The sequence below is a fragment of the Sciurus vulgaris genome (genome assembly GCF_902686455.1).
Source record: "Sciurus vulgaris genome assembly, chromosome: 5".
In the NCBI taxonomy this organism is placed as follows: Eukaryota; Metazoa; Chordata; class Mammalia; order Rodentia; family Sciuridae; genus Sciurus; species Sciurus vulgaris.
This window is the reverse complement of record NC_136465.1, coordinates 69,525,607-69,551,623: the sequence shown is the minus strand read 5'-3', so window position 1 is coordinate 69,551,623 and position 26,017 is coordinate 69,525,607. Positions and strand designations below refer to the sequence as shown.

The window sequence follows — 26,017 nt, the reverse complement described above, 5'->3', positions numbered from 1 at the left end:
TGTTTTGAGAGGTGCTGCTGGCAAGTCACCACAGGGAAGCAGGGTGACCACTAACTAAACAGCCATCCTCCAGTATCCAGTTACCTGCATTGCACTTCCAGGTTAGGGGACCCAAGGTCTCTGTGATGTATTTTCAAAGGTGCCTAAAAGTAGCATCTCTGCAAGCAGGAGCTGTGGAAGCTTCAGGGGATTGTCAGAGGTGGCAGGAGCTTCAGGGGTGCCCTTCCCTTGGAAATGGGATCAAAGAGAGTGTGGGAGAGAGAAGTGACAGTTTGATACCTGGGAGGTGGTGGGATGAGAGGAAGGGAATGGGGGTGCAGACTGAAGAGCCAAAAAGGAGCAGCTCTGAAACATCATGGCCATTTGGAAAGAGTAAACTCCATCAGGATAAATGGCTGAAAAGCATGCAGCAGTGGAGCCCACAACTAAGCCCTCTGCACTGGAATTTTCTACCCCTCCATTTTCTAAATGAATCCTCTCTTCCTACAGTCATTGCTTTCAGTGGAAGTTGATGTTGCCTACAGTGGACATCTGGCAATGTCATAGGCATTCTGAATTGTCCTCACTGGGAAGGGTGCTCCTGGGCATCTGATGTGTGGGGACTGGAATGTTGCTGACCATCCTACCATGCACAAAATGTCCAGAGCACCAAGGCAGAGAAACCCTGTTAGAAGGCATACTTTACTCACAAGAGTCTGAATCTAGCATGAGACTAGGTCCTTGGATGACAATCAGACCAAGGTGAATGCCCCCTATGTCCAGCCCTAACAAGTGGATCCCTCTGCTGCCTAGTTGAAGGGACACCCCCAATCTTCCCAGAGTGTTCCACAAATGTCCCATTGGCAACTTCCAGTTCAAATTCCAGCAAGAACAACTCAACCTTAGACCCTCTTTTCTTCTTTCTCTTCTGAAGCAGCAGTCACTTGTTTTTCAAAGTCAGTAAGACACCAGCTGCCACTGCCAGCATGTCCACAGCAGCAGCCCCTTCAAACAGTAGCACAGACTTGCCCTCAGATGACAGGGCAGTCACTGCTTTTGCAGAGTGGGTGGAGAGCTCCTTGCTAAGATTCCAATTCCTCACAGGGACCTCCTTGTCACTTGGCAGTGCAGAAGGCATCCCCTCCTCTGCTTCACTAGGTTCCATAGCTGCTGCTCTCACCTCTTCTTCACTGAGTTCCAGGAACAGCAATGGAGCAGGGCTGTTTTTCTCAACTGCAATTGTTACTGTATCATGTTCCCTCATCTCCAGTTAAAAAGGGGCAGGGCTGTGTGGAAGTCAGGGAGCAGGGGCTCCAGGAAATGCCTCTTGCAGCTCCCTGATGGCAACGCAGCTCTGGCCACCTCTTCAGTACCCTCAGCTATCTCTTCTTTCTCCATATGCACAATGTCAAGGGAAGAGTTGTTCGCTCTCCTCTCAAGCTCATTGCTCTCTCAGCTTTTGACTTCTTCAGGATAAACTGAGCTCTGATGCCAGGTTTCAGGCCTTAGAGACACTGGTAGGCTTTCTGTGTGCCTAATCTGGCTAGCTGACAGTGACATGGGTAGGTTCTCTGCCAAGAAGTTGTCACAGTTGGAGCCTCTGGGGGACTAACATGTCCAGAGTTGTCACTGGGCAGGATATAAATGCCATGGCTATCTTCTCACTGTATACTACAACTTATCTCTGAGGAGCTTAAAAAACACCGTATACATCACCAATTAAACTTTAGAAAATTCTTATAAAAAGAGCAGATAATATTATTGATTTAATTAGTAAATCAGAGCTTATAATCTGAAGAATATGTGGGAAAGTGATATCTCTAAGACCATGTCATTTGGTAAAAATAAACTCTAGTGTGTCCCTTTCTACTTAAACAGGAAAAGGAAGAGAAAGAATATGAGTTGGGCTGGATGGGGTATTACACATCTATAGTCCCAGCTAGTCAGGAGGCTGAGGTAGGATGATCACTTGAGCCCAGGAGTTCAAGACCAGCCTGGGCAACATAGAGGCTCCATGTCAAAAAAAAAAAAAAAAAAAAAAAAGAAAGAAAAAGAACATGACCAATCACTACTCCATAAACCAGAACTCCACCTTTGATAATCCACACAGATGTTTAAAGGGCATACAGAACTAACTCACCCTCATATGACAGGGGAAGATCAGTGGTTATGACTGAGATGCTTTCAGACTTAAAATATAGAGTTGGAACTATAACACCAAGTTCAAGTTTGATGGATAGTGTCCATGGTTAAAGTAAACAGGGCAAATTAGGATAAAATAACTTTTCTTTCATTTGTTTCCATTTTTGGTATTGGGGATTGAACCCAGGGACACTATGCCACAGAGCTAAAAACCCAGCTCTTTTTTTTTTTAAATTTTGAGATGGGTTTTTACTAAGTTGTTTAGGGTCTTGCAAAGTGGTTGAGGCTGACCTCAAACTTGTGATCCTCCTGGCTTAGCCTCCCAAGTCATTGGGATTACAGGTGTGTGCCACTGTGCCCAGCAAAAAAAGTCAAGATGCTTATACCAGTTATCTCAAATGAGATAAGGCAAAGCAATTCAGTATGTATAACAGGCATTTCTTCCCTTCAGTTTTAACTACTTCATACAATACCAGAAAATTGGTTGGCATCTCCACGATTGGAAAATGTCATCCCTTTATGAAAACAACATGCAGGACAGTATCTACATTGTCTGCCAGTTAATTTACAATAACCACTTATTTTCTGCTTTTTATTTGGGAAGCACATGGAACTGAAAAATTTAGCTACACAGTTTTATTCAACTGCTTCCCAAATAAGCACAAATGCCTGTCTCAAAGTGCTGCAAACTTTGAAATAGGAGACATTATTTGTTATCTTTAGCAGAGTCAGTTATTTACAGTCTGAAAATGTGGGCTTTTTCTCTTAAGAGAGGTAAATTTGGGTAGGGCTTTTCCTCAAACTTTGCTGTTGTGAGTTCCAGAGAAGTGAAGAACACTTCCTGTGAAATTTAAAAGTAAAACTGTAAAGTACTCTGTTGGATTATACAAATGTTTGCTAGTTGCATAAACACAGTTTGTTTGCTAAATGACACTTAAGAAAATCTGACCCAAGTGGCACTACTTACACCAATTGTTTCTGATGAAAGAAAATTATACAACAGTATTTAGAGGTTAACTATTAAGAGATGGTTGATACTAACACTGTACATTTTTTACGTGTCAAATACATAGTCCAAGAGTTAATAAGCTAAGTTCATTCATTATTACCTCTAAGAAAAGCATTACAAGGTAACCCTCTCCAAGTTACTTGTCACAGCGTGTCAGGTGAAAGCAATCTTGTAAACAAAATAATCCAATTTCTGTTAAGAATATAAGTTCAGGAAATTTTAGAGTACTGAGAAAAAAAATCTTAGTCTTCTGGTGAAAGTGTCAATTTGTGGGACTTAAAAATGTTTCTTTAAAAAAAAAACACCCAAATAAATACCTACAAGAAAAGTGTGAAAAGTTTGGATCATCACTTTTGTTCACACTATATAAATTAGCATGGAAGGTCATTGGTTAGACAAATTTTCCTAATTTACTTATTCTGTTGAAAGTATTCATTTGTGAACGTTTGTATTTAGCTCAGCTGCGTTTACGCAGACCTCATTTTCAAACCCGCACCCATCTTCCCGAAGCGTAAGAATTCAATTTTAAAGGTTAACAAATTATAGAGCAAATGTTTTAACTGCACTTCTTTTCTACTTTATACTTACCAGTTACAATATTAACAAAGGGCTAATGCCTACGGGAAAGGTGATCCTTCGCTTTTCCCCTCCCCGTTCATTTCTGACCTCCCAGACCAGGTATTACAGACGTCTGCGATGGGAGGCCTGATTTTAAGTGGGTATAAATACAAGTGGAAGATGCAACAAGGCTTAGTTCGGGCAAAGGACGGGGCGGGGTCCTGACGCCTCACCTACAGCTCCGCCCCTCCCGGGTCCTCTCTGCCCTGCGCACCGGCCCCGGGGGGCGGAGTCAGGCAGGAAAGGCAGAAGCCTCAGCGCCAGGGACTGGAGGGAGGCGTGAGGTTCCGCCCGACTTCGAGCTGCAGCCATCTCGGCCGTCCGCTCCCAGTGAATGCGGCGGCCGTTGGAGCCGCTGCCGCTTGCGCAACTACCACAACCGCTGCCGGAGCAGCCACCACGCGCCGGGCGCCCGTGGCGTCATCACGCCGCGCCTCCCAGACCCTCCCCCAGACCCTGCCGCGCGACTCCGCCTTCCGGCTTGGGAGCGGGTTCCAGGTCCCGCTTCCTCACTGTGCTTCCTAAGGGGCGCCAGTTCAGAGCCAGAGCGGGATGACTCGGAGCTACGGTGGTAACTCGGTGCCCAAGCCTAGTGGAAGGCGCGGAGCGAGGCACAGGCCTGCGGTGGGAGAGGGGAGCGCCAGGGCCGCTCTGGCGAGGGGACTGTAGGTGAGAGTGAGCAGAGTCGCTTGGACTTCTGCTCGCCCTAGGAAGTGGACTGCTGGAGACTGGAGGGGCGGAGTCGCCTCCTTCCCAAACCTTAGTTTTTCACCTTCTCCTCGCTGCGGGTTATGGAAATCAGACGAGGGCCACCGCCATGGGGAGTACTTGGTGTGGTCACTGGAGTGGCGGATGCAGTGGGCACCCTTTCTCGGAAGTTAGGTTGAATTTTCCTCTTGCCCTTAGCTTTGCGAAGAAATGTGGGCGAAAGGCAGCACTTTGATCTAAAACACTGTGGCTGCCCACAGAAGTATCGCAAAAGCCCTCTGCCACTATAGGTGGTTTTTCTATGGAGATTATAACAGGACAGGAGAAAAAGCATGTTAATGTCCGCACGCAGTCCGTTTGCTGTGCAAGGCGAATCTACCGGACGACAGGCCCAACTTTCTCCTTCTGAATTGCAGTCGAGTTTCTTTTTGTCAGAGCCCTGAAAAGAGGGTAACAGCAGCCATTCAATTAAGGATATAGATAGACTGTCTCTGAATGGAGAAAAAGTGGTCTGAATTATCTTTAGTTTTGAATGCCTTCGAAATGAAAGGAGTTGGAAGTTATCATTGTGCAAACACTAACTTCCCACCACCATAATTAAACAGTTTACACTCCCTCACAATCCCATTAACGTTTTCCCTGTCTCTATTCAGTATTCACCTTCACTCATTCAGGAAATTCCAAGGTTTCATCCTGCTCAGGTTGTCAGTTTTTTCCTCCCAGGATACATTTGGATCATTGCAGCTCCTGAGACTGCTGTACAGTCTCCCCCTTTGTACTTCCAATATGATGACCAATTCTTAGAGGATATGCTGCCAGACAAGGTGACTATATAACCATCATGAGACAAACACCCTGAAATATTTCATTTCTTGGAAATCCAGGTATGTACCCAGGAAAAGCCATTCTTTGACTATTTTTCAAGACCTCTCTCAGCTCAGCCTTAAAGTCAAATGAATATTCCTTGCTAGATTCTGGACTTGCTTGGGACCTGTCCTTTCTTCTTTCCAGTCTCACTTTTGTAATGGAAGTATCTGTATTGCACAGTGATTGTTTCTGGAAGCACATAATTTGCCTCACAGGTGGAGAGGAATCATGGAAGTGTCTTACCCCACTATGCTCACTGAAGTAATTCATATGACTAAATCTTACACATGCAATGTCATGTTAAAAAATACAGAAATATGTAGAATATGATTTCATGAATACACAGTTCAAAAATCAGTAAAACGGTATAATGTGTACAGGGAGGCACATATACATGGTAAAACTAAAGAAAATGAAGGACATTACCATAAAATCCAGGGTGAAGTCCAGCATTGTGGTGTAGACTATAAGCGTAGCTCCAGTTACTAGAGAGCTGAGGCAGGAGAAACTCTTCAGCCCAGGAATTGGAGCCTAGCCTGGACAATATAGCAAGACCCCATCTCAAAAAAAAGTAAATAAATTCAGGGCAATGCTTCACTAATAGGATTGGAAAGGGATGCATGCTAGTCTTCTGGGGTCACATCATCTGTTGCTTCTTGATTTAGGTGATGAATACATGAACAGTAATTTCACAAACTATTTATGAACTTGCAGTTACATGTTTTGTGCACCTTTCTTTCCCTCCTTTTCCCTCCACCCCCTCCTCCCTTCCTGCCTTCCTTTCCCTCCTGTCTTGTGCTGGGTATGGAACCCAGGGCCTTGCCCATGCTAGGGAAACACTCTACCATTGAGCTGTACTCCAAACCCCCCATATACCTACCTACCTCTTTTTTTCCTTTCCTTTCCTTTTCTTCTCTTTCTCATTTCTCTCTCCTCTCTCACCCTCCCTTCCTCTTCCCTCCTCCCTCCTTCCCTCCCTCCCTCCCTCCCTCCCTCCTCCTCCTCCTCCTACTCCTCCTCCTTCTTCTTCTCCTTCTTTTCCTCCTCCTCCTCCTCCTTCTTATTCCTCTTCCTCTTCCTCCCCCTCCCCCTCTCTCTGAATAGTGGGGATTGACCCCAGGGCACTCGATCACTAAGTTGCATCTCCAGCCCATTTTATTTTTCTTTTAAGAAAGGATCTTGCTAAATTGCCCAGGAAAAACCAAAACAGGAGAAGGAGGGGGGAAAGAGGGAGAGAGAAGGGAGAGAGAGAGAGAGAGAGAGGGAGAAAGAAAGGAAGGAAAGAAAAAGAAAGAAAGGAAGTAAAGGAAAACAGGAGGGAATGTGCCAGAAAGAAATCAGACTTTGCATAATTCAAATCTTTGGGTTGATATCCCATGACTTTTGCTGATTTCTGTTCCTCAGAAGCCACATGTGAGTCCAATCCCCATAGATGAGCAGGGGCTACAGGATTTAGGCACCAGGAGGCTGCAGTCACTAGGACATTTGTAGGCTGTCCATCTCATGAGAGGAGGCACTTGGGCCAATTCTAAATGTCCTAGGGAGTCATTAGAAGATTTATACTGGAGGAGGACAATCTCTGAATCTCAGTCACTTCAAACTTCCTGTGATGCAGAGTGAGAAAAATAGCCAAGAGCGTAAGTGACTTTCCCTAGATCTCACTGTGATCCAGGGTTGAATTGTGTGTCAGTATTTATCTTTCCCATTCTAATGACTATTTCATCCCTAAATTTGTGTGTTAGGGACTTGTGACTCCAGTCTTAGGGTTTCACAGGTGATACAGGTACTTATGGGCATGTACCCCTAATGATATCCTTGGATATGCTAGAAGGATCCCCAAGAAGCAGGCAGGGAGACTGGGAAGAACCTGAGAGGTACAATGAGGGGCCTAAGGTCACACACCTGGAAAGAACAAGGGGGTGGGTCTGAACCCAGTTGTGTTTCCCCGAAGGTGCACCCAGGACTGTTGGGGGGAAAGTGGGCCAGGCGTAACAGTGTCCACTTATGCATGTTCACGGGGAGAGCAGGGCAAACCAGCATCCTAGGAGTCCTTTGGGGGCAGTCTTGTGTGAGGAAGAGGATCAGATAAGGGGACCCAAAGAAATAACCTCACTTCTTTGACAGTGAACCAAATAGACTTGGAACCTTGGCAGCCAGACATCCCCATTGCAGAGCCAGACCCAACTAGCTCACTTGTCAGGACAACAGAGGGTGATGATCTCTTTTTGGCTTCCAAATCACCAAGGCTCAAGCCTCAGAAAACCATTAAGGGGGGCCTCAGCCATATTGAGTACTGGGTCAGCCCTTGCCTGCGATACCTCTAGAAATTTTCCTGGAGGAGCCCAGAAGTAACACAGAACAGCCCAGGTCAGGTCAGCACAGGCCAGCCTACCACTCTATTTCCTGCAACTGTCCCTGAGCCATTCCAGGTGTGTGTGTGTGTGCAAGTGTGTGATTATGGACAAAACATTTTGGTGCTATTTTCACTTCACTAGCGTTTTGTAGTTTGCTGCTGTTTACATGGTAGAGCTATCCCTTCTTGGTCCTACCCTAGGAAAAGAACAAATCAACCCCAACCCTGGTTGAGCCTATCAGGGTAAGGGTCCTGGAGGCAGGTGTGGTGGAAAAGATTGCGAACCTCCTGGTACCTAAGCTCTGGATCAAGGACCCCTTCATCCCTACTTCCTGAATACCTTCTGAAGATTCACCATTACCCAGCAGGTACTAGACCTGCTGTATAAAAGGTGCACACTGCCTCCAAGCCCAGGAGAATTTGCCCCCTCCTGACCAGGTCTTGGCAAAGCCCTGTAGTGCTTGGAACCCCAGTCAACTCTGTGGAAACTGAAGTTTCAGAGGAATACCATTCAAGGGTGTTTTCAGTACTCTCCAAGTGGGATGAGTCCTGCAAGTTCTTGTCCCAGGCCTAGCTAGCCCTATGGAATGTGCTCTCTGGGCTGTGTGGGCTTCTCTGTGTGCCTGTCCCCTTACCTGCTCTGTAAAGCCTAAAGCACAGAGCTTCCCCAGTTGTAAAGAAGGTTGGAAACTCCCTCTGGAAGGGACCCCAACCTAGTTGTAGCCAGAACAGGGATCTCTGGGGTGAACCAAGAGGCCCTGGGCCCAGTGACATATCTGGGAAGGAGCTGGTTGACTTCACAAATATATATGAAGCACCTACTATGTGCAAACACATTTCCAGGCACCTAGTATATCATTCAGGGAGGAGTACAACTATACTGCCCGGCACTCCTAGGTTTCCATTCCTGTTAGGGAGTCAGCCAGTCTCACTAGGCATCCTGGCAGGTAAGGGGCAGAGGACATTCAAGGTGACACTTCTGGTCTCCTCTAGGTATGGAATGTTCCACCAAAATTGTGAGGAGGAAGATGAATAAGTAAAGCAGTGGATGGACTTGGAGTCAATAGGGAGGGCTCCTGTCTCAAGACTTTGCACATAGAAAATAGCATGCATGCATATGAAGCTGTTTACATAAGTGGAATGTAAGTCATGTAGGTTAATTGCAATGTGCACATTCATTAATTTTGATATTTGCTGACTTTAATAATTTTAGATGAAATTAAGTCCAAAGATGATTGTATTTAAAATATTTTTGGAATGTGGGAAAATAATTAAACATGTAATCTAATCTAGTAGAACTTTTTTGTTTGTTTAATCATTATGGTGGCCTTAACTGGACAATTTAGTTACAAAAACAAAATTATTCTATAAATAAGCTAAGAGAAAGTATAATAATGACAAGAAAAAATTATTCAGTTTTCAGCATTAGAGTTCAAATTGACTTTATTTGCATTTAGAAAGATTAATCCATTTTTCTTAGTTGTGGTAGAATTTAAGAATAAAATTGTTTTATTTTATCTAAATTAACATTGATTTGTAACTATTTTTATCATAAAACAATGAGAGCTGCAGTAGTTGTGATGGGTGCAATTCTTTTTTAAAGAAGGAAATCTTCATTGCTTTTCAAAACATTTTCTAAACTGGGGGAAGAACATTTATAGACTTTTCGAGCATATCTATGTTTTTTCAGTAGTTATTATGTTTTTAAAAAGAAGTAATTTAATTGTCTTTTTGTAAGAATGTAGTAATGGAACACGACACTAACTGACACCAAGTGGAGATGATATCAGTTGCGTTACATTAGGGTGCCATTTAGACAGAACAGCAATCATGAGAATTAGTGAAGTCTGACAGTGAAGGCATTAATGGTCACACAGCTGGTTGAGGCTCCATAGCCTGGGAGTCAGCGCAGACTTCTTTTTTTCTGCTTCTTCTCTTTATAGGCAGCACTCTTAACACCCAGGGGAAGAGGCTAGGCTACACGGCCTGCTACTTCACAAATATTTGGAGTCTAATTGGCAGGAGAATAAGTTTTTTTCAAAGCCAGCTTTCCATTTTGTAAGATGAATACTTCAGGGAGAGATTTATATGAAGTGTGAGAAATGATGATGAAGGTTTGTTGGCATATCTTAGGGGATGTGAGTTCCTAGATGAATTTAACAGTATGGGTGGGCTTAGGAACTCTGCCAGAGCATCCTGCAGTGGAAATGTGGAGTCCATAGGAGGTCATTTTAGCAGCAGCTATGACTCAGAAGGTAAAATGCTTTTGAGGTGACAGAATAATTTGTAATCTATGTGAACAAATAAGAGTGAAACAATAAAATGTGGTCAATATAGACACCAGGAAGCAGCTACTTGCACATTTTGAAATTGGTCTTTGAATGATTGCCAAGGCGTTTTTTACTTACCTCCTACCACCAAACCAAAGTTGCATTTTAATTTTATTTTTAAAAATTCTCTTTCTATATCTGCTTCTTCTCTTTTTTCTATTTTAACTGGAGTTTCATGCACAAATCTTCATGTGTTTGTTTGAAGAAAACAAGAATTACCTGTTCTCCTGCTTCTGGTCATAAACTTTAGAGATGCAGTGATTGTGGGGCAAGCAGCAGAATGGGGATCTAGGGACTTCAGCAGATGAAACTTGTGAAATTTCTGTTTCTCTTATTTTGGCTCAGAGTCTTAAAGCCCTTGTTTCTGATAATTTAAATTCTTAACGTTTTTGTTAGGGGTAATTTTGTTTTTGTTCTTGCTTTTTAAATCAGTTCTTGCTATGAGATTTTCCATTTTTAAAAGTGCAGGTAAGGTTAGAGTTCCTATTAGTGAGCACTTAAGACATCTTTGACCCTTGAATGCCTGTCTATATGGAGAACTGTCTAAGACTACATCTTCTGAAATGGTACGAAGGCAGATGACAAAACTTGCAGAGCACGGGCAGAACGTGAGAGCGAGACTAAGACTATACTAAAACATAGTCTAACAGAGCAAGACTAGGAATAAGAATATACAAAATTACCCTTCTTGTCTCCAAATAACTCACTTGGGAGGTGGGAGTGATTAATGAACATTTTTTTGTAAAAAGTTTTAAATGTGCTTGAAAGACTAATTGTAATACACTGCCTTAAGTCATTTTTAGTGAGGTAACTAATATTCTTTGACTATAAAAATTTGTTAACACAACTCTGATATGCAAATTGTTAGAATGATCTTACTTGTTCTTGGGGTGTTAGACTGATAGTTATTGAGTATTGTATTCTTTTCAGCTTCTCCAACTTTCTTCTCTTCACTTAACAAAAAGTCAGTCCAGTTTTTAAATGTCCAAAATTTATATGAATGAAATAATGTTAAGCTTCAGCAATGCATCATTGACTTTCCTTTTAGCTCCATTGCAGGGATTGGAAGATAGAGGACTATATAGCTGATAAACCATTTTATTAGTACCTCATCCAGAGATTTCAAGAGAGAAAATAAATACTAAAATAAAAGTAACAAGGAACAAATAGGAACATGGTGCTACTTTATACTCTTACTACCTTTCTCTTACTACTCTTACTACTGCTCTTCCTGCCTTTCTCTTCCTTCTTGTAAAATCATTCTGCACATGCATCTGTCTTTCTGACCTTCACCAAGTGGCACTCCTTGAAGAGAAGTTTGGAAAAACAGATAAACATTTGAGTATAAGTTATGTGACACCGAGATAGCCCTTTGCAATAGGTGTTGAGATCTATATAACTAGTTAGAATTGTGTTCTGGCAAAAAGGCATAACATAACTTCATAGGACAATTGTTACCTTGGTGGCTAAATGTTGACCCTCCAATCTTTCAAGAAAATTACAGAACTGGTTTCCTGAGTAATCAGTAGCTGTTTTCATTTATCTTTCTTACTGCCATTCTTCATTATTAGTGATTTACCAAGAATAGGAAAGTTTACCGTTAGGTCGGAATTTGGGCGACTGTAGGGGGCAGAGCAGAGCAACTGAGACAAAGGGCAGCGTGCCAAACAGGGACGATCAAGTGGGCTGGAAAATTCCTCTGACCTTAACATCCACCTGTTAAGGTAAATCCCCCCCTCCCATTCTGGCCTATAAAGACCCTGGGCAGCCGGGGCCACGTCCGATTGATTTTCTCAGGCTCCCTACCTGACCTGTACCCCAGGGGTGGGGGAGCGTGCTGGGAGTTTCCCCCGAGAGCCAAATTCCAATAAAGCTTGCTTCGACTGCTTTCTGTCTGATTTTATTTGGCCGCTAATTTTATTTGACCACTAAGGGTGCCCCTGAGCTTACACTTCTGATATCACTGATTTGATTGTAAGTATTAAGGGAATGAAGTGATTACCTATGCAATCACCAAAAATTCTCAGTCACCCTCCCTCTCCCTGGCCAGTGTTCTAGAGTCTGTCTGGGATTTGGGTGCCATAAAAAATGTTGATTGATTACAACAGAGTTGTGCCCTTCTAACATGTAGCAAGATGTGATACCCAGGTCCTACCTTTATTAAAAATTACCATTTAGCTGTTTGGGGTTGTAGCTTTAACATAGAAAGTCTTAAAAGTTCCACAGGTGATTCTAATTAGGCAGCAAAGTTTGAGGACCCTGCAGCCATATAATCTCACCAACAAGATTACAAAAATCTTGGAGATTATAATCTTAAACTTCTGTGTTCAACATAGAATTTATTAGAATGCTCATTATATGACACTTAATGGTTAAACACACCCTAACATAAAGGAGTGAATAATCAGTTGTTCAGATTAAACAAATATCAGGAAAGCTGTGGCCAAGTAAAGATATCCCTAGTCATTGTTGAGAATACAAAGAAAAGAAACAGTTGTGCAGTATAGTAGGCATCTCAGGAAGGGCTTCTTTAAAGAAAGAAGCGAAGGATCTTTGTTGCAAAGCAGCAGGGATTAGGAAGATGAGTTTGGGGATCCAGTTTAGGTAGCTGGAAGGGGCCATGACTCAGGATCAAGAGACCTCTGCTAGGACATGGAAAGTGTTTGTTATGTTCTGACTCTTCTGTGTTGGAGCCAGTTTTGAGATATCCTAAAGTGAGCTTTGGTTATGAGTTCAGTTTTGTTCAGATCTCCACTGAGAATCTTTCTTTTCTGTTTACAGTAGAAGTTGGAAAACAGATGTGTTTCCTCTTCAGAGAGAGTAGCAGGTCTAGAACAGCTGGTGGTGGCATGTTATCTTGCACATCCTGAGAACATCCATTAGGGGATGGTGCTTGCAAGGCAGCAGTCATGCAGAAAAGGGTGCCAGCTATGTCAGTGAAATAGACCCCAGAGCCAAGAACTGAACCAACTTGTCCAAGTTCCAAAGACTTTAATGTTAATTATTATATTAATGTAGTACTAACTTTACACAATATGTAATTATAATATATACAGTAAAAACATGGAATCCTATAATACACATGAGAAAAGTGGGGTAGATGCATACTATTTACTGTATATTTTGAAGCTAAGAGTAACAGGTAAATCCTGGGAATTCAGAGGTAATGAGAAGGATTCAGATAGCAAGAATTGAGGAAAGAATACTTTCTCTCCTTAAGTATTTAAGGAGAGAAAAATATAGATGACTCCTGAATTATTAAAGTAGACCCCAAAAGACCCTTACCATAATTAAGCTTCTCCAGGGACACCATCCTATAATTAAGCTTCTTGTCAGCAAGATTTTACAACGAGTGTCAACAGGATTTCACAGGAGTCCTGCTGAGAACTGTAAATGCCAAGTTTGCAGACAAAACTTGTGAAACCTCTATCTGACCTAAGAATAAGGGACAAAGAGTACCTGCCATGTAACTACCACTGTTATGTAATGCCCCGCCCCTCAACACTGGGCATAAACCTCAAAGAATTTCCAGACCCATGGTCCAGAGATTTTTAGGTATTAATCCCTCTAGATTACTGCAGCTTAAATAAACCTGCTTCCCAAAAATTCCTTGGTGTCCAGCCTCATCTGTCCTACATCATTATGTTTGATTTGTGATTCTTTGACTTTTTTGATGCATGCATGTGGATGCAAAGTATATCCATATTTTCAGAGCAGTATTCAATAAATTTGGTGTGAGGTATTCAACATTTTATTATAAAATAGGCTTTGTGTTAGATAGTTTTGCCAGCTGTAAGCTAATGCATGCGTTCTGAACATGTTTAAGGTAGATGAGGCTAAGCTAAGTTGTTCAGTAGGTTAGATGTGCTAAATGCATCTTCAACTTAAGCTATTTCCAGCTTATGGGATTTATAAGAATGTAACCCTGTTGAGGAGAATCTGCAGTTGGGGAGATCTGAAAGTATGGTACAAAATGTATCACTATGGTACTTTGTGTGGCCTAGACTCAGAGCTACCTAGGTGTTCAGGAAAAATAAGAGAAGGGATACAGTGCTCCAGAGGTGATGGCATTTAAGCCAGAATCTGCTGGAGGCAGATTACAGACCTTAGAGTTCCTGAATAGGCTTCAGGGAGCCTGAAATTTCTCCTTAAATAGTATTCTGCTTTGTTTTTTCTTTTTATTTATTTATTTATTTTTTATTGTAAACAAATGGGATACATGTTGTTTCTCTGTACATGGCGTAAGGCATACCATTTGTGTAATCATAAATTTACATAGGGTAATGTTGTTTGACTCATTCTGTTATTTTTTCCCTTGCCCCCACCCCTCCCACCCTTCTTTTCCCTCTATACAGTGCTTCCTTCCTCCATACTTGCCCCCCTCCCTAACCCTAACTCTAACCCTAACACTAACCCTTCCCTCCCCCCATTATGTGTCATCATCCCCACTTATTAGCGATATCATTCGTCCTTTGGCTTTTTGAGATTGGCTTATCTCACTTAGCATGATATTCTCCAATTTCATCCATTTGCCTGCAAATGCCATAATTTTATCATTCTTTATGGCTGAGTAATATTCCATTGTGTGTGTGTGTGTGTGTGTGTGTGTATATATATATATATATATATATATATATATATATATACATACCACAGTTTCTTTATCCATTCATCAATTGAAGGGCATCTAGGTTGTTTCCACAGTCTGGCTATTGTGAATTGAGCAGCTATGAACATTGATGTGGCTGTATCTCTGTAGTATGCTGATTTTAAGTCATTTGGGTATAGGCCAAAGAGTGGGATAGCTGGGTCAAATGGTGGTTCCATTCCAAGTTTTCTAAGGAATCTCCACACTGCTTTCCAGAGTGGCTGCACTAATTTGCAGCCCCACCAACAATGTATGAGTGTACCTTTCTCCCCACATCCTTGCCAACACCTGTTGTTGCTTGCATTCTTGATAATAGCCATTCTAATTGGGGTGAGATGGAATCTTAGGGTGGTTTTGATTTGCATTTCTCTTGTTACTAGAGTTGTTGAACATTTTTCCATGTTTGTTGATTGCTTGTATATCTTCTTCTGTGAAGTGTCTATTCATTTCCTTAGCCCATTTGTCCACTGGATTATTTGTATTCTTGGAGTAGAGTTTTTTGAGTTCTTTATAGATTCTGGAAATTAGTGCTCTATCTGAAGTATGATTGGCAAAGATATTCTCCCACTCTGTAGGCTCTTGATTCGCATTGCTGATAGTTTTCTTTGCTGAGAGAAAGCTTTTTAGTTTGAATCTATCCCAGTTATTGATTCTTGCTTTTATTTCTTGTGCTATGGGAGTCCTGTTAAGGAAGTCTGGTCCAAAGCTGACATGTTGAAGATCTGGACCTACTTTTTCTTCTATAATCTGCAGGGTCTCTGGTCTGATTCCGAGGTCCTTAATCCATTTTGAGTTTAGTTTCGTGCATGGTGAGAGATATGGGTTTAGTTTCATTCTGTTGCATATCGATTTCCAATTCTCCCAGCACCATTTGTTGAAGAGGCTATCCTTTCTCCATTGCGTATTTTTGGCACGTTTGTCTAGTATGAGAAAATTGTATTTATTTGGGTTTGTGTCCGTGTCCTCTCTTCTGTACCATTGATCTACCTGTCTATTTTGGTACCAATACCATGCCATTTTTGTTACTATTCTTTTGTAGTAGAGTTGAAGATCTGGTGTTGCAATACCCCCTGTTTCACTCTTCCTGTTAAGGATTGCTTTAGCTATTCTGGGTTTCTTATTCTTCCAGATGAATTTCATAATTGCTTGCTCTATTTCTGTAAGGTACGTCATTGGGATTTTAATTGGAATTGCATTGAATCTGTATAGCACTTTTGGTAGTATGGCCATTTTGACAATATTAATTCTTCCTATCCAAGAACATGGAAGGTCTTTCCATCTTCTAAGGTGTTCTTTAATTTCTTTCCTTAGTGTTCTGTAGTTCTCATTGTAGAGGTCTTTCACCTCTTTTGTGAGATTGATTCCCAAGTATTTTATTTTTTTTGATGCTATTGTGAATGGGGTAGTTTTCCTAATTTCTCTCTCTGAAGATTCATCACTTATGTATAAAAATGCATTGGATTTATGAGCATTGATCTTGTAACCTGCTACTTTACTGAATTCACTTCATAGTTCTAAGAGTTTTCTGGTGGAATTTCCAGGTTCGTCTAAATATATAATCATGTCATCAGTGAACAGGGATAGTTTGAGTTCTTCTTTTCCAATTCATATCCCTTTAATTTCTTTGGTTTGTCTAATTGCTCTGGCTAGAGTCTCAAGAACGATGTTGAATAGAAGTGGTGAAAGAGGGCATCCCTGCCTTGTTCCAGTTTTTAGGGGGAATGCTTTCAGTTTTTCACCATTTAGAATGATATTAGCCATGGGCTTAGCATAAATGGCCTTTACAATGTTAAGGAATGTTCCCACTATCCCTATTTTTCTAGTGTTTTGAGCATGAAGGAGTGCTGTATTTTATCAAATGCTTTTTCTGCATCTATTGAAATAATCATGTGATTCTTGACTTTAAGTCTATTGATGTGGTGACTTACATTTATTGATTTCCTGGTGTTGAACCAACCTTGCATCTCTGGGATGAAACCCACTTGATCATGGTGCACTATCTTTTTAATATGTTTTTGTGTGCGATTTGCTAAAATTTTTGTTGAGAATTTTTGCATCGATGTTCATTAAGGATATTGGTCTGAAATTTTCTTTCCTTGATGAGTCTCTGTCTGGTTTAGGTATCAGTGTGATATTGGCTTCATAGAATGAGTTTGGGAGGGTTCCCTCCTCTTCTATTTTATGGAATACTTTGAGAAGTATTGGAATGAGCTCTTCTTTAAAGGTTTCGTAGAAGTCGGCTGAGAACCCATCTGGTCCCGGACTTTTCTTTGTTGGTAGGCTTTTGATGACTTCTTCTATTTCATTACTTGAAATTGATCTACTTAAATTGTGTATGTCCTCCTTGTTCAGTTTAGGCAATTCATATGTCTCTAGAAACCTGTTGATGTCTTCAAAATTTTCTATTTTGTTGCAGTATAGATTTTCAAAATAGCTTCTAATTATGTTTTGTATTTCACTTGTGTCTGTTGTGATATTTCCTTGTTTATTCTGAATTTCAGTGATTTGGGTTTTCCCTCGTCTTCTCTTTGTTAGCGTGGCTAAAGGTTTATCAATTTTGTTTAGTTTTTCGAAGAACCAACTATTTATTTTGTCAATTTTTTGTATTGTTTCTTTTGTTTCAGTTTCATTGATTTCAGCTCTGAGTTTAATTATTTCCTGTCTTCTACTACTTTTGGTGCTGGTCTGTTCTTCTTTTTCTAGGGCTTTGAGCTGTAGTGTTAGATCGTTTATTTGTTGAGTTTTACTTCTTTTATTAAATGCGCTCCATGAAATAAATTTCCCTCTAAGTACTGCTTTCATAGTGTCCCAGAGATTTTGATATGATGTTTCTTTGTTCTCATTTACCTCTAAGAATTTTTTAATTTGCTTCCTAATATCTTCTGTTATCCATTCATCATATAATAGAATATTGTTTAATCTCCAGATGTTGGAATAGTTTCTGTGTTTTACTCTTTCATTTATTTCTAACTTCAATCCATTATGATCTAATAGAATACATGGTAGTGTCTCTTTCTTCTTGTATTTGCTAACATTAGCTTTGTGGCATAATATATGGTCTATTTTAGAGAAAGATCCATGTGCTGCTGAGAAGAAAGTGTTTTCGCTCTTGGTTGGATGGTATATTCTATAAATGTCCGATAAGTCTAAATTATTGATTGTGTTATTGAGATCTATGGTTTCTTTGTTCAATTTTTGTCTGGAAGATCTGTCCAGTGGTGAGATAGGCGTGTTAAAATCACCTAGTATTATTGTGTTATGGTCTATTTGGTTTCTGAAATTGAGAAAGATTTGTTTGACATACATGGATGAGCCAGTGTTGGGGGCATAGATGTTTATGATTGTTATATCTTGCTGATTTATGCTTCCCTTAAGCAGTATGAAATGACCTTCTTTATCCCTTCTGACTAACTTTGGCTTGAAGTCCACATTATCGGAAATGAGGATGGATACTCCAGCTTTTTTGCTGAGTCCATGTGCATGGTATGTTTTTCCCCATCCTTTCACCTTTAATCTATGGGTATCTTTTTCTATGAGGTGAGTCTCTTGTAGGCAACATATTGTTGGATCTTTCTTTTTAATCCAATCTGCCAGTCTATGTCTTTTGATTGATGAATTCAGCCCATTAACATTCAGGGTTATTATTGAGGTATGATTTGGTTTCCCGGTCATCTGGTTCATTTTTTAAATTTTGTTTATTTATTTATTTGACACAACTTGGTTCCTCCTTTATTTGACAATTCCTTTAGGATAATTCCTCCCTTTGCTGATTTGCTTCTTTTTCATCTCTTCCTCATGGAATATTTTGCTGAGAATGTTCTGTAATGCTGGCTTCTTTTTGTAAATTCTTTTAGCTTTTGTTTATCATGGAAGGATTTTATTTCATCATCAAATTTGAAGGTAAGTTTTGCTGGGTATAAGATTCTTGGTTGGCATCCATTTTCTTTCAGGGCTTGAAAAATGTTGTTCCAGGCCCTTCTAGCTTTTAGGGTCTGGATTGAAAAATCTGCTGATATTCTTATTGGTTCCCCCCTGAATGTAATTTGGTTCTTTTCTCTCACAGTCTTTAAAATTCTTTCTTTATTTTGTATGTTAGGTATTTTCATAATAATGTGCCTTGGTGTGGGTCTGTTAATTTTGTGTATTTGGAGTCCTATAAGCCTCTTGAACTTGATTTTCCACTTCATTCTTCAGATTTGGGAAATTTTCTGATATGAGTTCATTGAATAGAGTGTTCATTCCTTTGGTTTGTGTCTCTAGGCCTTCCTCAATCCCAATAATTCTTAAATTTGGCCTTTTCATGATATCCCATAGTTCTTGGAGATTCTGTTCATGATTTCTTACCATCTTCTCTGTTTGTTCAACTTTGTTTTCAAGGTTAAATATTTGTCTTCAATTTCTGAGGTTCTGTCTTCCAGGTGTTCTATCCTACTGGATATGCTTTCTATGGAGTTCTTAATTTGGTTATTGTTTCCTTCATGTCAAGGTTTTCTGTTTGTTTTTTTTCAGTATCTCTAACTCTTTATTGAAATGATCTTTTGCTTCCTGTATTTGCTCTTTTAACTGTCGATTGGTGTTATCATTCAATGCCTGCATTTGCTCTTTCATCTCATCATTCAGCGTGTGCATTTGCTCTTTCATGTCATCGTTGCTTATGTACATTCTGAACTCCCTTTCTGTCATTTCTTCTGCCATGCTGTCATTGGGTTTTGTTGATTGTAACATCTAGATGTGCTTGGGGCATTTTCTTTCCTTGTTTTCTCATATTGTTCAGGTATCAGTGGACCGCTGAGATATTGCAGATTTCCTCTATTGACTTACAATGTCCTTGAAGATTTCTATATATATCCCCTCTTAGCCTTCAGTAGGCTGAAGTCTTGGAGGAAGTTGATAATGCGGTGCTCCACAAGGAAGCTGCCTCTCTAGGAGTGGTGTCCTTCAGGTGGGGTATATTCCCTGCTAGTGGGCAGAGGTGCCTCCACTTGTTGACCAATGGTCATCCAAAGGGGACCTAGGCTGCAGGCTGAGTCTAGGCCTGTTTGGGCCTGTGTCTCTGGTTTTACCGTCCTTGTGGGGAAACCTCACCCGGCAGGGAAGACTCACCCGATGGGGAGGTCTCACTGGTCAGTTCCCTCCTAGAGGTTCCCCTCAATTTACAGCTACCGCCTGGGCTGGGTTGCCTTCCTCTGCAACGTTCCCAGGGGCCCAGCCCTACCTCCAGGTCCTGGGAGCCTCACCCTTCGCAGATGAATCTCCTTAGGCTGCCCCTCCTCAGAGAATCTGCCCGCAGTCCTGGAACCTTCGCTCCGCCCCTAAGCGTGTCCCTGTGCGGCTCTTCCACCCAGAAGCCTCCTAGATCCTGGGACCCTGCTCTGCACCTATTCGCCTGGCTATGCGGCCCCTCCTCTGAGCAGCCATCTGGCGCCGCACGCCTCTTCCTCCAGACAGCCACCCGGTGTTCCGGTGCGGTCACTAGGAGTCCAAGCAACTCACTGCGTGCCTCCTCCTCCCACCAACCGCCCATAGCCCTGGGCAATCACTCCGAGTCGAAGTGACCCTCCTCGTTCCTCCTTCTCCAGGCAGCCCCCCTGTGTTCAGGAGCAGTCGCTTTAAGTCCAAACAACTCACCAATCGCCTCCTCCTCTGAGCAGCTGCCTGGAGCTCTAATGCTGTCACTGTGAGTCCAAACGACCCACCGCGCTCCTCCTGCTCCTCCTCCTACTCCTCAGGGCAGGCCCGGGTGTTCAGAAGTGGTCTGAGTCTAAACAGCTCGCCACACAGCTCCTCCTCTGGCAACCGCCTGTAGCTCTGGTGCAGTCACTCTGAATCCAAGCGGCCACGCTCCTCCTCCTCCTCCTCCTCTTCCTCAGGGCAGGTCCTGGTGTTCAGAAGCGGTCGCTCTGAGTCCAAACAGCTCGCTGCGCAGCTTCTCCTCTGGCAACCGCCTGTAGCTCTGGTGCAGTCACTCCGAATCCAAGCGGCCGCGCTCCTCCTCCTCCTCCTCAGGGCAGGCCCCGGTGTTCTGAGTCCACACAGCTCTCCTCGCCGCTTCTCCCCTGGGCAGCCACCGGAGCCCCAGTGGTTGCTCCGAGTCCCAGCGCTGTGCTGAGCAGCCTCCTCTGTGTCGCTCCTAGTTGTCCGAGTTCACTGCTCCGGTGGGGGGGAGGGGTGTCTCGCCAGGGAGCTCTACTTCACAAAGTTCCTTACGTTCCGGGAATACCTTCCCATCCGGGACGCCTCCCCAACGGGAGAGACTCACCCGGCTGCTTTAAATTGGTCCCAAGTCTCTCAATATCTCCTCTTTTGAATCCTGAGTCCTGGAGCAACATGAAATGCAGCCACCCTCTAGTCTGCCATCTTGAAATGCCAGTCTGCTTTGTATGAATAAAGACTTAACAGAGATATATTTTACCTTTTTTATATTTGTAAAATATTTTCTGTATGCTGAAATCCCCATTGTCTACAAAAATAAGGTGAACAGGGCTTTGGAAATTTAGTACAGCACTTGCAGGGAACAATGAATACATTCACCAAGATAAGACTTCCCTCTTATGTGGAGTTTAAAAAGTGATGAAGACAAATTTGGGCTAGATGATGGTTTCTAGGAATAGAGGAAAGATTGGGCCTTATTCCCACTCATGCTTCTCTAATGCTGTGGCCTTTTAAATTTTAATATTTGCTTTTCCTGGGAAAACATTAATTTGTTCCAAAAGGGGGTGATATATTCTAATGTTGTATGACTTTGCCCTCTTGCTTTTTTAACTAGAGTAGTGAGATAATTAGAAATACATTTTAAAAGTAGGGTTAACTCTATTTTATAAAATTCAACTGAGCCTTTTTCTAATGGCCGGATGGTAACCTCAGAGTCATCTTTTGTGATCTGAGATATTGATGGGGTGTAAGAGGGACTTATTGATGGGGTGTAAGAGGGGGCAGAAAGTTGAGTTCAGTTTTCAATAGAACTCAGACCTTTTTGAGACTCATAAAAAGTGAGATAAATCATATTTTATGAGATGAGGCAATGTTTTCTATCCAGGTAGACATTGACAATTGATTCTCCATGCATCAGCATCTAACCTCATCTTTCCTCCTCCTTCTCCAGCTCTTTCTTCCTTCCCTATTTAACACTTTGGAATACTGAGGATCTAGAAGCCTGCATACTCTATTTATGTCAGTGCCTTGTTTTTGTTGATGGTTTTCCCGCTGACTGGAGCATCTCTCTCTGAATATGTTGGTTCTTACTTATTCTTGAAGATACATTCTTGAAAAAAGAGCAATCTTTCTTCCAGGAAGCCTTCCATAAATCTGAAGAGTGCTGTTTTTCTCTCATTAGGATTTAAACACATTTTAAAACTCTGGTTATTATCAAGAATACAAGCAACAATAGGTGTTGGCGAGGATGCGGGGAAAAAAGTTACACTCATACATTTCTGGTGGGTTTGCAAACTGGTGCAGCCACTCTGGGAAAGCAGTATGGAGATTCTCAGAAAACAAATTACTTTTTTAAATAAGGAAATTTAAAATACAAATGCCTGCACTGATCAGTAGCCTGATTTATTTTTATTTATTTTTTCTTTTTGCAATAGTGGGCCCTGGACTCAGGAGCACTGTCAGCTGTCTCAGCCACTTTCATTTTTTATTTTCAGTCAAAATTATTAAGGTTGAGCTGGGCACTATGGCACATGCCTGTAATCCCAGCAGCTTGGGAGCTAAGACAGGAGAATCACGAGTTCAAAGCTGGGCACTCAGCAACATCAGTGAGACCCTGTCTCTAAAATACAAAATAGGACTGGGGATGTGACTCAGTAGTCAAGTGACCCTAAGTTCATTCCCTGGTACCCCCCCTCCCAAATTAGTATGGGTTGACCTTAAACTTGCAGTCCCCTTCTACCCTCAGTTTCCCAAGTAACTGGAATTACAGGTGTGTGCCACCATGCCAGGCTGGGACCTGATGTTTTGAATGTGCTTTCTTTTGAAGTTTCTTTTTTAAAATAAAATCTTGTGAAAGAAATACCTTTAGAAGTTGGTCAAGAAGAGATCCAAGTGTGTTTGTGTATCTTCAGCTTTATCATGGACTGTATCATTGTTTATTTTTGCAGTAGAGGAGGTTGATCCCAGGGACTGGAGCACGCTAGCAATGCTCTATCACTGAGCTGCAGCCCCAGCCCCATGCACTGTGTCTTCATGTTTCTGATTTTTACGGTCCCATTTTGGGAGGTATATTTGTGTTTTTGTTGGAATTTGATTGATGTTGCTGGAGGTTGGAGGCTGGAAATTGAGATTAATGAAGATTATTTACCTCCATGGACTCTCACAGTGCTTATGATTGTGATAATTCTATATTCTAGATGCTATTTATTTTATTGATATTATTGGGGGGCAGTTACTGGCATTTAAGTCAGGGCCATGCCCATGTTAGGCCAGGGCTCCACTACTGAGTTACAACCCCTAGCCCTTTCTATTTTGTTTTATTTGAGATAGGATCTCTCTTAGCTGCCCAGGCTGACCTAAAACATGGGATTTTCCCTGCTTCAGCATCTGAATAACTGGGGTTGCAGACCTGTGCCATTGTGCCCAGCTCTAATTGCTATACTTATGTTGGCATAGAGCAGAGAAACTGATGAGTTATCGTGATTGATTTCTTTCTTTCTTTTTTTTTTTTTTTTCCCTAATAAAACATTTTACTTCTGGCATTATTACTTTTGAACTCTGCATCCTCACACCCCTGGGCTGCTTGCATTGGGAAATGACAGGAGCCAGATTTGTTTCTGAGCTGCTAAGAGGCAACTTGTGGCTTGAGATATTTGGGCCTGTGTTCTCCACAAAGGCTAGAATAAAGAAGAGGTGTGATTTTGACCTGGTTCCTTGCTGCTTTACTTGCCCAGCTATTGAATATTGCTCTAAGGTAGTTAGGTCAAGAGTGTTTTTTGGGTAATGGTAAATAATGTTTCTATTGGCATTCTCTCTCTAGATTGAGTCTTTGCTCTTTGCTGAGTAATTGGATGTGTCCTTATTAGTGTCCCTGTCCTTTCTCACTTCCTGGTTCTCTGCTGCTGTCAGTGGGAGGGAGTAGCCATAATGAGGGCTGCTTCTTATCATGGTCCCTTGTTTTCGCAACTGTAGTTTAAACAATATTATTTCTCAAATCTCCCCTCCTATTTTGGGGGGACAGATTGTAGGAGGTCATTCCTTCTTGTCCTCCCAATTTACATGACAAAGCTAAAGGAAAGATTTAGAATCCATCCAAATTCTTTATGGGATGCAAGTGTAGAATTAAGAATATCACCCTATTTGTCATCCCTCATTCTTTGTGAACTATAGAGGAACAGCTTTTTTTAGTTCTATAGAACTTTTCTAGTTCCTCCAGTGGGAGATGAAACCCATGTCCTTGAGCATGTTAGATTAATGCTCTACCATGGTGCTATGTCCCCAGCCCTATATAGAACTGCTTTTTACTCAATCATGGTCCTTGGAAATGTTCTGTGTAGAGCTCTTAACTGTTAATGATTTCTGATCACTTGGCCAAAAGCCATGGATGGTTTCCTGAGAAAAACACAAGAATTAAAGAATACAAATTTATCCTGTCTGTACCAATATGCTAATTCTAGGTTCACAGAAATCAGTTCCTACTTTGTGCCATAGCAGGACTCTCATGATCAATATGAACCAGACTGAATTAAGGACAAGAGAAAGAGAGAGAGCACCCTGAAATCATTTTTCTTCTAGTGTGGCAGCCAGGGAGAAGTTAAACTGACACTTTTAAAAAATCCTGTTGACAGCTGTTTACATTTAATGCAAGCATTAGTGAGCAGGATTAAAAACCTTTAACAACCATTTTTTCAGGTTGGTAATCAGGTCCAGATTAGGTTTCCCATGTCAAGGCTAACAAAAACAACAGCACAAACAAAACAAAGATTAAAGATAAGAATTTTGGTGAGTCTTGCTAGGGCAAACAGTTAAAATAAACACTAGAAACAAACCGAGATGGAGATTAACAGAAACAAAGGGTGAAAGAAAATACCAAACAACAAACAGATCAAGACAGACATTCTCTTCACTTAATCCCAGTCTCAGACCATCATCACAGTTCTTTTACCTGGAGCTTCTGGCCTTGCCCCAGGGGTCTCATCAGACTCCCAGTCACTTGATACATCTTTAAGCATTACATCAAGCACTTGATACACTTTGAAAGATTTACAATCAAGCACTCAGAACCTCTAAGGTATTACAATCAAGTCAAACAGAGAGAACAATGAGGTACCATCCCAACACATGGCAGTTCCATCCTTAAATCTCTGGGATTACAGAGTGAGTCACACCAGACTCTAGAATTACAGGCATGAGTCACACTAGAATGCTCTTTCACAGGCAGGCTCAAATCAGTTGTCACAGGGCACCCTGACCCTCCCAAAACAGAGAAACTTCCACAACTAGAGAGGGAGAGCACCTCTCTCTGTATCAGAGGATCCAGGACTCCCGTGCACCCAAGAGCTACAGCCTTAATTTAGATGACCATCTTGCTGGGGCCTCCAAAATTTTATGGTGAGATTGCAATAAATTACCAAGTTGATCTTAAAGTAGGAGATGGAACATCTTTATTCATCAGCTGCAGTCTGGATTCACTAGCTGGTGGGATGGAGGGGCAGGTGCAAGTCTATACCTTCCATCCCCTCCAGGGGTTAGTGAAAAGAGAGCTAAATCACGACCATGACAGGCTGCATTTAGGGCATGAAGATTTCAGGCCTAGATAGCTGATTCCAGGAAGGCTACTAGATTAGGACTGGCCTTTGGCAAACAACCAATCAGGAGCTAACAAGCCAATGCCTAGCATTCCAAACCATATATGTCAATATGTTAAGACTTGGGTACCCTAAGCCAATGGAAACATGCCAAACCACACATGTTGGAAGATCAGCCAACTGTGTACTTTGTTCTATTTTTAAAATAATGGGCCAGGCACAGTAGTACATGCCTGTAACCCCAGCAACTCAGGAGGATAAAGTAAGAGGATTGCAAGCTTGAGGTCAGCCTTGGCAACTTAGTGAGTCTCTTGGCAACTTAGCAAGATGCTGCCCTAAAAAAAAAAAAAAAAAAAAAAAAAGTTGTAAAAGACAGTATGGCCAAGCATGGTGGTGAATGCCTATAATTCCAGTGGCTCCAGAAGCTGAGGAAGGAGGATCAAGTTCAAAGCCAGCCTCAGTAACTTACCGAGGTCCTAAGCAACTCAGAAAGACCGTGTCTCTAAATAAAATATTAAAAGGAACTGGGGATTTGGCTCAGTGGTTCAATCCTGGGTTCAATTTCCAGCACATAAAACAAACAAACAAACAACAACAAAAATGGGTATGTAGTTCAGTAGTAAA

General features: G+C 41.7%; 1 protein-coding gene and 1 long non-coding RNA gene across 5 annotated transcripts in view; one reads left to right on the top strand and one right to left on the bottom strand.

Moving 5' to 3' along the window:
- The window catches only part of LOC306661381, a 448,014-nt gene that overhangs the window by 46,163 nt on the left and 375,834 nt on the right, over window positions 1-26,017 (bottom strand). Inside the window, exons 1-2 of one of the 4 annotated variants that reach the window (XR_013763864.1) lie at window positions 3,719-4,729; window positions 1,905-1,989 (exon numbers count right to left, since the gene is read on the bottom strand). The exons of 1 other annotated variant lie outside the window; for it this stretch is intronic. This is a non-coding gene — a long non-coding RNA (uncharacterized lncRNA). Of the gene's footprint in view, window positions 1-1,904; window positions 1,990-3,718; window positions 4,730-26,017 lie in introns of those variants that run through there. 2 more of the 4 variants (XR_013763865.1, XR_013763866.1) reach the window with 2 other exon arrangements.
- LOC306661376 (voltage-dependent L-type calcium channel subunit alpha-1C-like) overlaps window positions 6,675-26,017 on the top strand; it is a 448,729-nt gene continuing 429,386 nt past the window's right edge. Inside the window, exon 1 of the mRNA XM_079140354.1 lies at window positions 6,675-6,960. The gene's annotated coding sequence lies outside the window, so the exon portion shown is untranslated. The remainder of the gene's footprint in view (window positions 6,961-26,017) is intronic.